General features: G+C 33.3%; 1 protein-coding gene across 4 annotated transcripts in view; it reads left to right on the top strand.

Annotated features, from left to right (window-relative positions):
• ATP2B1 (ATPase plasma membrane Ca2+ transporting 1) overlaps positions 1-12,862 on the top strand; it is a 130,684-nt gene that overhangs the window by 59,725 nt on the left and 58,097 nt on the right. The window lies entirely within an intron of this gene.

The following is a 12,862-nucleotide window of genomic DNA, read 5'->3' as shown; positions in this document are numbered from 1 at the left end:
ACATCAGTCTTCCAAGTTTGGACATGAAAGTAATGTATAAGTTGCAACAACATGGAGAAAGTTGAACAGGCATTTATTTGGATTTTCAATATAACCAGTAATACCTATAGATTGCCTTGTGATTTAAAAAGATTTTGAAGTAATAAAAGTCATTTTCCAACCACAACAAAATGAGAGTGGTAGTGATTCCAGGGTAATTAATTCAAGAAATGTAGAGAGATATTCAGCCTAATGGTGATGGGAAAATAATCAGTAAAACTATGAAGTAATGGGGATTAACTGATACAGCTTTTTTTAATTGTTAAGGAAAAATAATTACAAATTACTGAGAACAGGTTCTCAGTGCAAAGGCAGTGCATTATGTTTTAGAAATCCTTGTTGGCATACAACTGTCTAGGCAGAAAAAAGAAAACTTTAGACTTTGGTGATGGTAAAGACAAGATAATTCCTTTTCTACTGAATTAATCCTCAGGGTGACCGGATAGTGAAGTCTGGGCTTCAGAACTTTGCACCTTACTAATAGGCAAGAATGAGCCCAATTTTCTGGACTTTCTGGTAGCAGCCACAGGGTTTGTTTAATGGTTGTCATAATGGACTGGTTTTGCCAGAGGAGTCAACAAAAATCTAAACTCCAAAGAATTGTTCTTGTGAACAGTGATATATTATGCTACTCACAGGCTCTATAATTTCCCCATCATATGAAAATTATTTTTGGAATGAATACTAAGTGGACTTTCTTCCATCTAATTTCCTCGTCTTGGTGAAATTATAACTTTAGAAATTTGCTAAACTAGAGTTACACTGGATCAAATTTTCTTTGCTTCCTATTTGAAAGTAGTGGAAGGCCTATCAATAAAGAATACCTAATAATATTCTTTATATTTGTGATTTAGCCTTGAAACAAAACAATTAGAACTATAATTGTTAGTGGAATTTATGGTTTCACTGGGCACTGAATAATAATAATACTAGAAATCTACTATAGCAATAAGAGAAGAAACTAGTACGATATTGAATTCCTTCTTGCCCAGGGTTGAATCTCTGAAGCACGTTTGGGCCTGGGAATCCTAATCAGCCAAGGTTCCTACAGTCTTCCTCATACTGTCTGGGAAGTGAAAGTTCCTGTGGTTCCTACTGAGGCTCTCCTGCCAGATCCAGCTTGTGGCTGGATTGCTATTTCCAAGGAGCCATCCTTGCATAGTAATTAGCCTGGGGTCTTTTTTTCAGGTCTTTTTGGGTTGTATCTGGAGGACCCTTGTTCTGATTTTTCACTTGTCATGTTCATCCTGAAGTGCAAATTTGTTGTTTGTGGGGAAAATCTGGAAAGCTTGAAATTATTTTCCCAGAGTCCTCCCCTTCTGAAAAATCTATTGTCAATTTAAAAACACTTAAGCAGATAGCTCATTATTGGAGTTTTTGAATACAATTCATTTATGTACTATTGAGAGAAAATGAAATCAGTAATACCTTACAGAGAATTTTTTTTAATCCCCAGTTTTTCCAGCCAGAACTTTCTCTTATTCCGCTTCTTCATTCCCTAGCTGTGTACTTTGCACTTACCCTGTTTCTCTTCTGAAATACTTGCTCCCATATCCAGAATCTTTTAGTAGTAGAAATTTGCAGTTTCCTTTTCTAGTTGTTTGATGACTCCTAATCTCTTATCTAAAAACTAGGACTCTTTTCCTCCCCATAAAATACCCAGAGAGCCTTGAAGTAGCTGCTATGACTTTCCCCTCCCCCCCATCCCCTCAGCTGATCTAAGCTAAAATTTAGGAGACTTGAAGAGTGGTGCTTTGAAGCACTGACCCAGAGAATATCATTAACGAGTTCTTCTTGCCGTCAACCTAAAAATTGTGATGCCAAAGGGAAGGGCATACTAACCCCCTACTTTACCTCCTCTGTAGTCCCAGTTGGAAGGTGTCAATCTTGACCTCAGTATAAATCAAAGAGTTAGTGGGTTGACCTAGAACCCATCCCTTGCTGTTCCTTGTTTCTGCTTCTTTGGAGTTAAGCTCTGTGACCTTCCATTTGAGCCTTACCTTAAAAATACCAAATAAAAGTGCCCATTGAGCCCTTCACTGGTTTAAATTCCTCTTCAAAGTCTCTTTTTGTCCTAAAAGCAATTTTGACAAAGATTTTATTTTTTAAAAAATTTTCCCTATATATGTTAGGTGCTTTACTGATAATGATAATAGCTAATATTTTATATTGTTTTCTTAGAAATGAATTTTTATTAATACTTCTTTTTAGCCTACCTATATTTCTCCTATCATCTGTGCTAGTTCCTGGTTAAGACAAGAAGGTAACTGTGCTAAAGGATTTTATGATCTAAGAGAGAACATTCTTTTATAAATCCTTTCCTGACAGGTGTTTTATTCTTGGACCAACTTTTTTTCTTGAAAAGAGAAACAAATATTTTAAAATCATTCAGATATTCTTGATCAAGTAAAGGATTTGTACTATGCATGAGGGAGATGGAAATAAGAAATTTTAGTTTTAATGTGTTTAGTTCTCCAGTACAGAGCAGTCTCTGAAATGGAGGAATTATACTTAGTTATTATCTTGTCTAAAACCTGCAACGTCACAATGCTGGAGAAAGGCTAATGAAATTAGAAGCACAATGAATTTTGAGTTGCCTCTGAGGAGCTCTTTCTCTTTTATAATGCTTCTTGGTACTTGACCCTTAAAATTACACTAGAAGTCAAAGGGATCTTGTACCTTGTAAGAATTAAAATACTAGTGTTATGGATTATACTTTAACCACTAAACAATAAAAATACAAAACAAACTCATAGATCTAGCCCGGTTAATTTTGGAAACTTAATAGAATTGAATTTTTACTTTTGTGTATGCTATTTATGGGTGAGATTTTTTGTTTATTAGTAACTTTTTTCATATTAACACTTTACTTCTATAAAAAGAATCTGTAATTGTTCCCATCAATATTGAACATTTGGTTAGTATCTTTATGACCAGTGAATTAGTACTGCTATGTTTTTGTGACCTTTGTTAAAGAAAAGTTAATTTAAGAATAGTTACATGTTTTAGGAAACTGGGCATTGACCAATGATCAGAACGGAAGAACACAGTAGTCAGGAAACTTAAATCTTCTTTTCTTTCACTTGCAAGCTTGAGTGAAATTAAATCCTGCTTCTATCTTAGTTTATATAGGTCACTCTGTCCATGTAAAAAGTTAGCCAAAGAAAAAACTCCAGGACATTTGTTGTTACAGTTTGCCATAGTATAACATTTTTATCTGCCCTAAGATTATTTTTTCCATTCTCATAGTTTCACTGGAAATTCCATGCCGATGCTAAAAATAGAATTAAAATTAAGACATATCTACTTCAAGAGCTACGGTTTCCAAAGATATACTGTAAGTCTAGAAAAATCTTTGATCCAAAAAACAGGCTAATAAGATAGTTTTCAACTTCGGGGCGGGGGTTAATGTTCCTAGAAAATGGCACAAAAATTTTAAAATGCCCATTTTGATCATCGAATTTAGGAGAAATAAAAGGTTAGTTTCCCACAATCACCAAAAACTAATCTTTCACCAGACATTGCTGATAATACACTTTTCTTCATTACAGTTCTTGATAACAAAACATTAGTTCTGATAATATACATATTTTCCTATCATCGTAACCATGAAAAATAACCTATGAAATGCAAATTTAACCACTTTTATATTTTTTCAGTTCTCTCATCAAACACTTGAGAAGCTACTTTAGTACTCTCTTCAGCAGATTCACAAACACTTGTACAAATACTTCCCTCCTTTTGGCACATATAAACTTGCATATGAAGCCTCTCATTTTTTATTTTTATTTTTTTAATTTTATTTTTGTTTTACTGTTCATAGCTACCAGTGTGTGTAGTTGCCAAAGCAAAAGTGAAAATGAGATTACTAAAAATCATAAAAATGCTTAAAATCACAATAGTAAAAATTTTGAGTATTGGCTATGATTTAAGAATAATTTGACACTCTGAAAGTCAAAGGTCTTTGTGACCTCAAAAAGTTCTGTATATTATATTTCAAGAAATTGTGAATTAAAACTGTTCAGATCTGTTAAACCAAGAAGTCAGTCAGGCTTATACAAGATTTTGAAGTTGTAACTATCAAGGAGCAGAAAGTATGGAAAACTCTTTCAGAAGGCAAAAAATGTGGGCTTACAACCAGGATTAATTTACTCATCAAGGGGGGAAAAACAAACAAACTAAGAATAAATGGTACAAGGGGGAAAGTGAATCTGTAATTTGATAAAGCACCCCTAAGCTTAGAATATATTTATATCTTGTATTTTCAATAATAGAGTCAAAATAAATATAAAAGAGGTATGTATGAATACACAAGGGTAAGGTATTTTTATTCAAGGATAAATACATTCTTATAGAGGGAGATGATACATCTTCACAGAACCCTAATGTCATAGAGGGAGTGAAATAAGACAGAACCCCAGTGTACTTTTTTGTATGCCTTTACTAATTTAAAAGAAGAAAGAAAAGAGAAGGAAAAAAAATACACTTGGGAAGAAAGGAACAAGACAAAAGAAAGTATTAGCTAAAATAACAGGATGTGTGAGCCAGGGAAATTTTTTTTTTTCCCCTGAGGCAAATGTGGGGTTAAGTGACTTGCCCAGGATCACACAGCTAGGAAGTGTTAAGTGTCTGAGACTAGATTTGAACTCGGATCCTCCTGAATTCAGGGCTGGTACTCTATTCACTGCGCTACCTAGCTTCCCCCAGGGGAAAAAAATTAACAAAGAACAGGTGTTACTTGAACCTTAGTTTTATTTAAACCAGAAGAAGGGAACATTTTAGTTTTATATATTATATTTTAGTTTCATATATTTAGTATATATTTTAATATACACAACCTCTGTCTCTTTCTCCCTCTCCTCCCCCCCCCCCCCAAACACACACAGCTTGGTGTCAAAATGCATTCAACTTAATGCAAGCAGAAGAATAGAATGGAGGAGGGTTGTCAGAGAGGGAAGGCAGATGCAAGGTGGATTATTAAGAGAGATTTTAAGAAGTGAGAGGGGGAAAGAAAGGGTGAAATTTGTATTTGAGGTCTGAGTGGAGGGGAAATGATATAGAAGCAGGTTGCATCAAATTAGAGCACTCATATACCACACAAATTCTTATATCCTCTCACCTTTTTGTGAAGAAAGGCAAATGGGGACAAATAGAGGAAGAAACATAAGAAAACAATAGAGGAAAATTACATCATTAAGAATAATAATTGGGAATGGGATGAATATAAAACAGAACAGGAGAGCAAGATAGAATAGGAAATCAAATTCAACCAGCATTTGAAATTTGAAGGTTCATGCAGAGTTAAAATAAGAACTGAAGCAAAACAATAGCATTTTATTTATTTTGGATAAATATGGATTTATATGGAATGGATGTACTAATTCACAGCTTTACCAACAATACATTGGAATGACTTATCTTTCTACAACCCCTGCAATGGTTGTCTTTTTTCTATTTTTGACAATCTAAAAGGTATGAAGTATCACCTCAGCTATTTTAATCTACACGTATTTTCTTGATACTTTGAGCATTTGTTAGTTGACTGTTGATTGCTTGACTTTTTTCCTTTGAAAAATTACTTCATAGTCTTTGATCATTTTGGGGAGAAATGGCTCTTGATACATTTTTAAACTAGTTCCTTATATATTTTGGATGAGATATTTATCAAAGAAACTTGCTGCAAGAGTTTTTTTCCCCCCCTCAGTCAAATGTTTCTCTTCCAATCTTCATCAATTTTATGTAATAAAAATTGTGTGCTTCCTTTTTAGTGATTTTTTTAATGATCATAAACTGATCACTTATCCATAATCAAAGGTATTATCTTTCTCCTTTTCTTGTTCGTGATATTAGCCTTTATATCTAGGTTTCACATCTCTATACCATTTTATTGTGGTAGTTAGTGTAAAATTTTAGCCAAAACTTAATTTCTACCAGATTTCTTTTCAGTTTTCTCAGGAGTTTTTATGTTCTATTTATTATATTTATTTATATTTATTATATTTATTCTATTTTTGTGTTCTTTTAATGTTTATAGAGCGTTTGCTTCTGTGTGTTACATACTTTTATCTGTTCTACTGAAAAACTTTCCTCTTTTTTTTCTTTTAAATCAATGCCAGAAAGTTTTGGTGACTACTGCTTTTCAGTATAGATGTAGTTTGATATCTATTACTGTTAGATCCCCTTACTTTCCTTCTTTTGGGTTGGATGGTCATTATTTTCCCATGACTCATTTTCTTCTTCCAGATGAATCTTATTTTTTCTACTTCTCTAAAAATAATTATTTCATAGTTTGATGTGGTGTAGAGTAAATAAACTTAGACAGAATTTTCTTTTGGTTTTGGCAATGCCCAAACAGAGGCAGCTGATTTCTCCACTTATTTATTTTTCTATAAAGTACGTTTTGTAGTTACATTCATATAGTCTCTTATCATCTACAAAAAGATATTTCGTTTCTTCTTTTCCTAAACATACTCCCTTAATTTTTAAAACTTCATAATGATGTTGCCAGTACTTCTATAGTGGTAATAGATAATGTCCTCTTTTTAGAATCCTCAATATTACTGGAAAGACAGCTTATTTCTCTTAAATATAATTTTAACTAATAGTTAATAGAATAGTTTAGAGAGTTTAGATAAAAGTCCTATATGCTTATTTTTAAAAGAAATAAGTGCTATATTTTTTCAAAACTCTTTTTATGCATGTATGTGCAGATTAATCATGTGGTTTTGTTATTTATGTAAGCTGTAAAGAATTTTTCATATCATATAGCGCCAAGTTCTTGTCCTTTGGTGAATAAGACACTGGTGCTATTCCATCATTTGTTTATGGCATATAAAAAAATACTTCCTTAGCTTCTGTTTTTGTTATTACAGAAACCCTAAATTTCTATCATGTAATGATGATCTGTTGCTTCATTCCCCTATCTTTTCCCTCATTCATTACTTCAGAAATATACTGAACCCCATGGAGATTTATCCCCATCTTCTATTATAATTATAATAGAAGATGGGGATAGTAATAGAAAGTGGGGATAAATCTCCATGATTTATATTGTAAATAAGTACAAACCTACTCAAAATTTATTTTCAAATGGTTCCATTATGATTAAGAACATTTGTTCTTACCATCAACCTTCAATATTTTTCCTATATCTTTTAACTTAAATTGTTTGTTTTTTTTTTTGTTTTGTTTTGTTTTGTCTGCTCTATATTCTCTTTGCTTCCAGGATTCTGGGACTTCAAAGATCATTAACATTCTCTGCCTTTTAAAATTTTGTACTAGGCTTGCTTTAGCTTCTCATCATTCCTCTTACCTTTTTTTGTCCCAGATGTAATGAACCCTGGTCATTTGTTGGGGGGAAAGGTGGTTGGGTTCATCACTGTCCCATATACTAGATACAAGTTGAATCTCTCAAACCTAATATTTGGAAAAGTACAGTAATCCAGAGATTTAAAATAAAACTTCCATTGAACATTTATTCATTTAGCATCTATCATATGCAAAATACCATGCTAGACTCTATAAATATTAAGACTACCCCAACATTTAGTTTACTTTTAATCTTCCTGCTAATAAGAAAACTAAAGCATATATAACTTTGTTATATAAATATCAAAATGGATGTATGAAATATACTCAGAATTTTTTCCAATATTAGTAGATCACAAAGGATTTGCTAGTCTGGCAAGTGCTTTGCAAAAAAAAAAATGTTCTGATATTATGCATGAAATGTTAATTTTGACAAATAACCAGCATACATAAGGAACAGGGAAAAAAATTATATTGAAATGAGAACCTCTATTACAGAATCCTTTTCTGGAAGTCTGTAATAAATTCAGTACATTAGACATCTGAAAGATCTTGTTCTGTACCTTTTATATATTTTCATTACCTTTTTTTTTTTTTCATATTGGTTTCCTTTCTCTCCCAGTTTTATTCCCTCATATTTAAAAAAAAGAAAAATCAAAAACCTCTTTTTTAACCAGTAAGCACAATTAAGCAAAAACAAATATTCACAGTAGGCATGTCCAAAAATGTGTATCTTTGAATCATGAATCCATCACTTCTTTGTAACAAGTAAGAAGGATTTTTCCAAATAGTCCTCTGGAGTCATGGAGGATAATTTCTTTTAAAGATTTAAGTCTTTAAGTTTTATAGTCATTGTATAAGTGGTTCTATTCACCTCACTCAGGAGTTCATGCAACCCTTCCTAAATGGCTTATTTTATACATAACAGTTTTAAGATCATTTTAAAATCTTATTCCTTAACAGAATATCTGTTTTTCATAAAAGTTACCTCTGAAGTTAAATTCCTTGTTTTGAACCTCTTTTTTTTCCTGTGGATTCTCTTTTAAGACGTAAAACTCATTCTAGTTATTAGCATCTCTAAGTGGCATCGAATCAAGAAAAGATTGCAGGAAATTTAACTTATTTCTTTTGGCACCATTGTCTCAGTCATTAAATTTTTAATTTGGGCGTCTTTGATGCTCACCTCTCTACTTCCAATGTGCTATACAATGTCCTATCATTTCTGCTTTTTTTTCACACTCAGATTCTTCTTTTCTGATTAAGCAATGAGCATTTATTAAGCATTTATGGAAGCTGACTCTGTGCTCAGTTCCAGGAATACAAATAAAAAGAAAGTCCCTAGCCTCAAAAACTTTATATTCTAATGGGAAGACCATATATAAAGTTCTCTAGAGGTGGGGGAAGTGGTAATATGTGAAGTTTCCTGAAATGGAGTCTGGAAAGGAATAAATGAGGCAATGTGACTGACCTGGCCACTTCTTCAAAAATGGAGGACCTACGAAGAACTTATCAAATAAGAGGGAGACACAGAAATGATAGGATCTTTCAGGTCAAGCAGGCAAGTAAAGCATTGTGGCTTAGTCTTCAAGGTTGTGGAACTTAAAACCAAAATAAGTCCTGATTTCTAAGAATTTGCATTATAATTCTAGAGGGAAGAGGGGTAAGGGTATACAATAATAGAAGATTTGGTGGGAATTATAGTAGCAGCTGGGGAAGATCTGGATAGGTATTATATAAAAACTCGAGCTGAATTTTGAAGGTTCATATTGTTATAATAGCTTCCTTATTGGCATTTCTGCTTCCAGTTTTCCTATTCTGTAGTATTTCCTCCATTCAGGTAATACATATATTGAATTTATCTTCAGTGGCACCCAATAGTCACAGATTGTATTGTGCAAGATGTAATTTCGGGCCCACATTCAATCTATGAATGACCATATGACAAGTTAAATTTCTTGAGAATTTATGCAAGACTTTTTGCTAGATTTCAATGTTTCCCTTTCAGGAACAGATCTAGGATCTACCCACTATCATGACAGGCTTGACCAGGAGTTTCAATAGATAGTTTACAAAGATTTTAGCCACTAATTTAAAATGGCACAATGGCATTCTCTTTAAGTCAATCAAACCGGAACTTAACAGAAAATTTAACATAAAAGCTAATTTCAAAATAACTCAACATGGACAAACTGTTTAAACATGGACAAATTATTTGTTTTTTAACATGGAAAACATATATGTTTAAGATCCACATCAGCAATCAACAGAAAGATTGACATTTAAGGTAAAAATAGTAATCATGTTACACAAATGAGGTGCAGAGGAACAATAGACACAGAACATAGTTCTGAAAACCCACTCAAATCAAGAATGGATTCAACAGGCAACACTACATATATACTATGAAGGAATACCACCCTCCAAAATCTATGTAGAAATAAGGGAGAAGGAATGGGCAGTTGGGGAATCAAAGGTTGAAGGAAGAAGAAGACAAGGGAAAGATCCTTGAATGGGGGAGGTTAAGTAATAGCAAGGCAAATTATGGAAGTAGAATTTAGAATCAGCAGGGATAGGAAAGATGTGAGTTGTGTATGTAGGTGCATATCCACATATATAGACATAATTATATCTTAATTGCAGCTTGCTTGGAGTTGGGGGAGGATAAAAGGAAAGAAAAGAATAAGGTAAATAAGGTGTGTAGCAGAAAACAGAACAATTTACAAGGAAATAAAGAAAAATGGACTAATACATATACATATACTTTTTGGTCTGATAATTTCTTGTTATATATTTTGAATCCTCCCTGATGTTCTGCTAGGCACAAGACAATGTTGTTTTGCTTTATTTTATTTTGTATTGAAAATACAATTGAAATACAAATTCAAACGAAAAGAAAAGGCTATTAAAAATATTAGAAACAAGATTGGGGGGGATGTGGAAATTATCAGGAAAGAGGAAGAATAGACTATATACTTTTTTTTTCATGTTTCAATGAATTTTTTATTTTTAATTTCCTTATTTTTTTCTTTATTTTACCTGTCACAACTATACAACCCCCCACTTCCCAAAAATCCCACATTCCTACAAAAGCACCTTGCCACATGGTTATTATAATCCATGGATGATTCTGAACATGATCCTGGACAATTCATGTTGCTTTTCTGATCCTCAGTTTCTTGTTCAGGCTGAAGCAAATGACCTTGAAAACTTTTTCCAGCTTGAGGATCCTGTGACTCAGTTCCAACATGATATGATAGAGCATATTTCCATCCTGCCTTAGCTTAGTTCTAGCTACGTGACCACCCTCAAGCCGCCAAACCCTTTCTGTGTCCCTACAAAACCCTTTTTAAGACTTTAAATTATAGTATATAAATGTCAGAGGCCCTAGGTTGCCAATACTTATTATCTAGACAAATCATTTCATCAACCTCCCCTGGCCTCAAATTCCTATCTATCAAATCAGGGATTTGAATATGATGGTCTCTGAGATTCCTTGTATTTCTAGATCATTGCTCCTATGACTGCTTAATCTATGGAGGGGATTTCCACACAGGGAGCTCCCTAGATTATTAAAGCCACAAGTTCAGACCAAAATAATATTAGTAAACATAGTAACAGGAACCATCATTTAGCATCATCCTCTTTGGGGAACAGAATTTGAAATGTATATTATGCTAGTATATCATCTGCTGCTAGAACTATAGCAAGGACGCTTTAACTGAGCTTACAAAGATCAGACCTACAAGCCAAATACTTTTCTTTAAATACAAAAAAGCAATTATTTTATCTGCCTATACAATAATTCATAGGCATTAAATATAAAATAACAAAAGCGGGGTAGACAATTGTCATAGAACCATTTACCTAAGGATCACAGAAAAAGACAAGATGATGATGATGATGATAACAATAACATTTATATAGTGCTTTAAGGTTTGGCAAAGTATCATAGACATATTATGACATTTGATCTTCAGAACAACCTTGGGAGAACCGTGCTATTTTCATTCCCATTTTTTGGGCAAAGAAACTGAGTATAAGAGAAAGTAAATGTCCAGGGAATTAAGACTAATTAAGAACCTGTAGGAAAATAAAAAGGGAGGTCATCCCACCTCCAACTGGCTTCTTGCCACCTCCAAAGCTCCAATAGTACCAGAGTATCAGATGGACAGTAACACCCCAGCTATTACCACCACAGACTAGATTCCAACTCTATTTACTCAAACCATCAGGACAGCCCTACTTATATCAAGGCAAGACCCTAAGTTTCAAGTATCAAATGTTTAACAGGTCGATCTTAACAGCGCAGGTTTATGCAGCAAGGGAATGGATATTTCAGACTATATACTTAATCTAATGTCAGGAATGTATTAAAATAGTCAGATGTACATTTGCAGTGTTCCATTCAGCTCTGGGCACTAAATTTTAAGAAAAAACATGAGTAAACTGGAGAGTAACAAGTAGCATAAAAAAACTTCAAGAACATGCTGGGTGAGGTTTGGTTGAAGGCACTTGGGATTTTGTGGGACTAAACTCCAAGTAGTTGGAATTCTTTCTTGCAGAAGTTTGGTTCACTGAATTTCGAACTAGAGGCAATGGATAGAATTTGCAGAGGCAAATTGAAATTAGGTAAATTAAAGCTTAGCCAAATTTGATGAGCTCTCCAAAGGTGGAATTTATTTCTTTGGAAATAGCAGTTTCCCTTTACTGGAGGTCTTTCAAGCAAAGACTTGGTAATTACTTGTTAGTTGTGTTTCTTGCTGGATTATATTTTGGACAAAATAACTCCTGAGGCCTTTCCCTACTACAAGATTCTGTGGTACTATGTGCTTTTTACCATAGAAATGCAAAAGATGAATAATGTCTCTGACTTATCATACTTACCATAGGTAAGTATTTGCCCAGTAAACATAGCATGTAAAAATATGTGTTTTATCTCTGAGACTAAATTCATGTTTCCATGAATTTTGATGTCAATAAATATTGTGTTTTATTGTGAAATTTTTAAAATATTGTAATTACCTTCATTTTAAATTTGATTGCCAATTCCTCCTGGCTATGCTCCTTTGATTCTTTTGTCTTTTCATTCTCCTTAGATGAATCAGTTATTTAGCTTTATAACTATTCTCTAAGACAAGCCTAAGCCAATTTCTCTTTTTTCTATATGGTCTGCTTTTAATGAATTGAATTAATTTTCACAGTAATGCATATGACTCCCAAATAGCTCTCTGGAACTCCAATCCCATTTTTCCAACTCCAAAACAAACTCGTTATGTGAGCCTAAATTGACTCTTCTCTACAGCTTGTCCTTTTCCATTTTGTCCTATTTACTTTCCTTTTCCTTCTAGTTGGTAAAGAAGGATTTATTGAAGTTAATGATCACTTGTTCATTGTCACTGGATCATTATAATCATAGCATTCTGTTTTGTTGTTGCGCTTTGCTAGTCAATATGTTTTCCCCTGGTTCTAGTTCTTTTGGTGTCATTTGGTAGACATTCAGGATTTATAATCATTA

The sequence above is a fragment of the Sminthopsis crassicaudata genome, chromosome 5 (assembly GCF_048593235.1).
Source record: "Sminthopsis crassicaudata isolate SCR6 chromosome 5, ASM4859323v1, whole genome shotgun sequence".
Taxonomy (NCBI): Eukaryota; Metazoa; Chordata; class Mammalia; order Dasyuromorphia; family Dasyuridae; genus Sminthopsis; species Sminthopsis crassicaudata.
The sequence above is the reverse complement of the archived record's forward strand: the minus strand, read 5'-3'. Positions and strand labels throughout refer to the sequence as shown.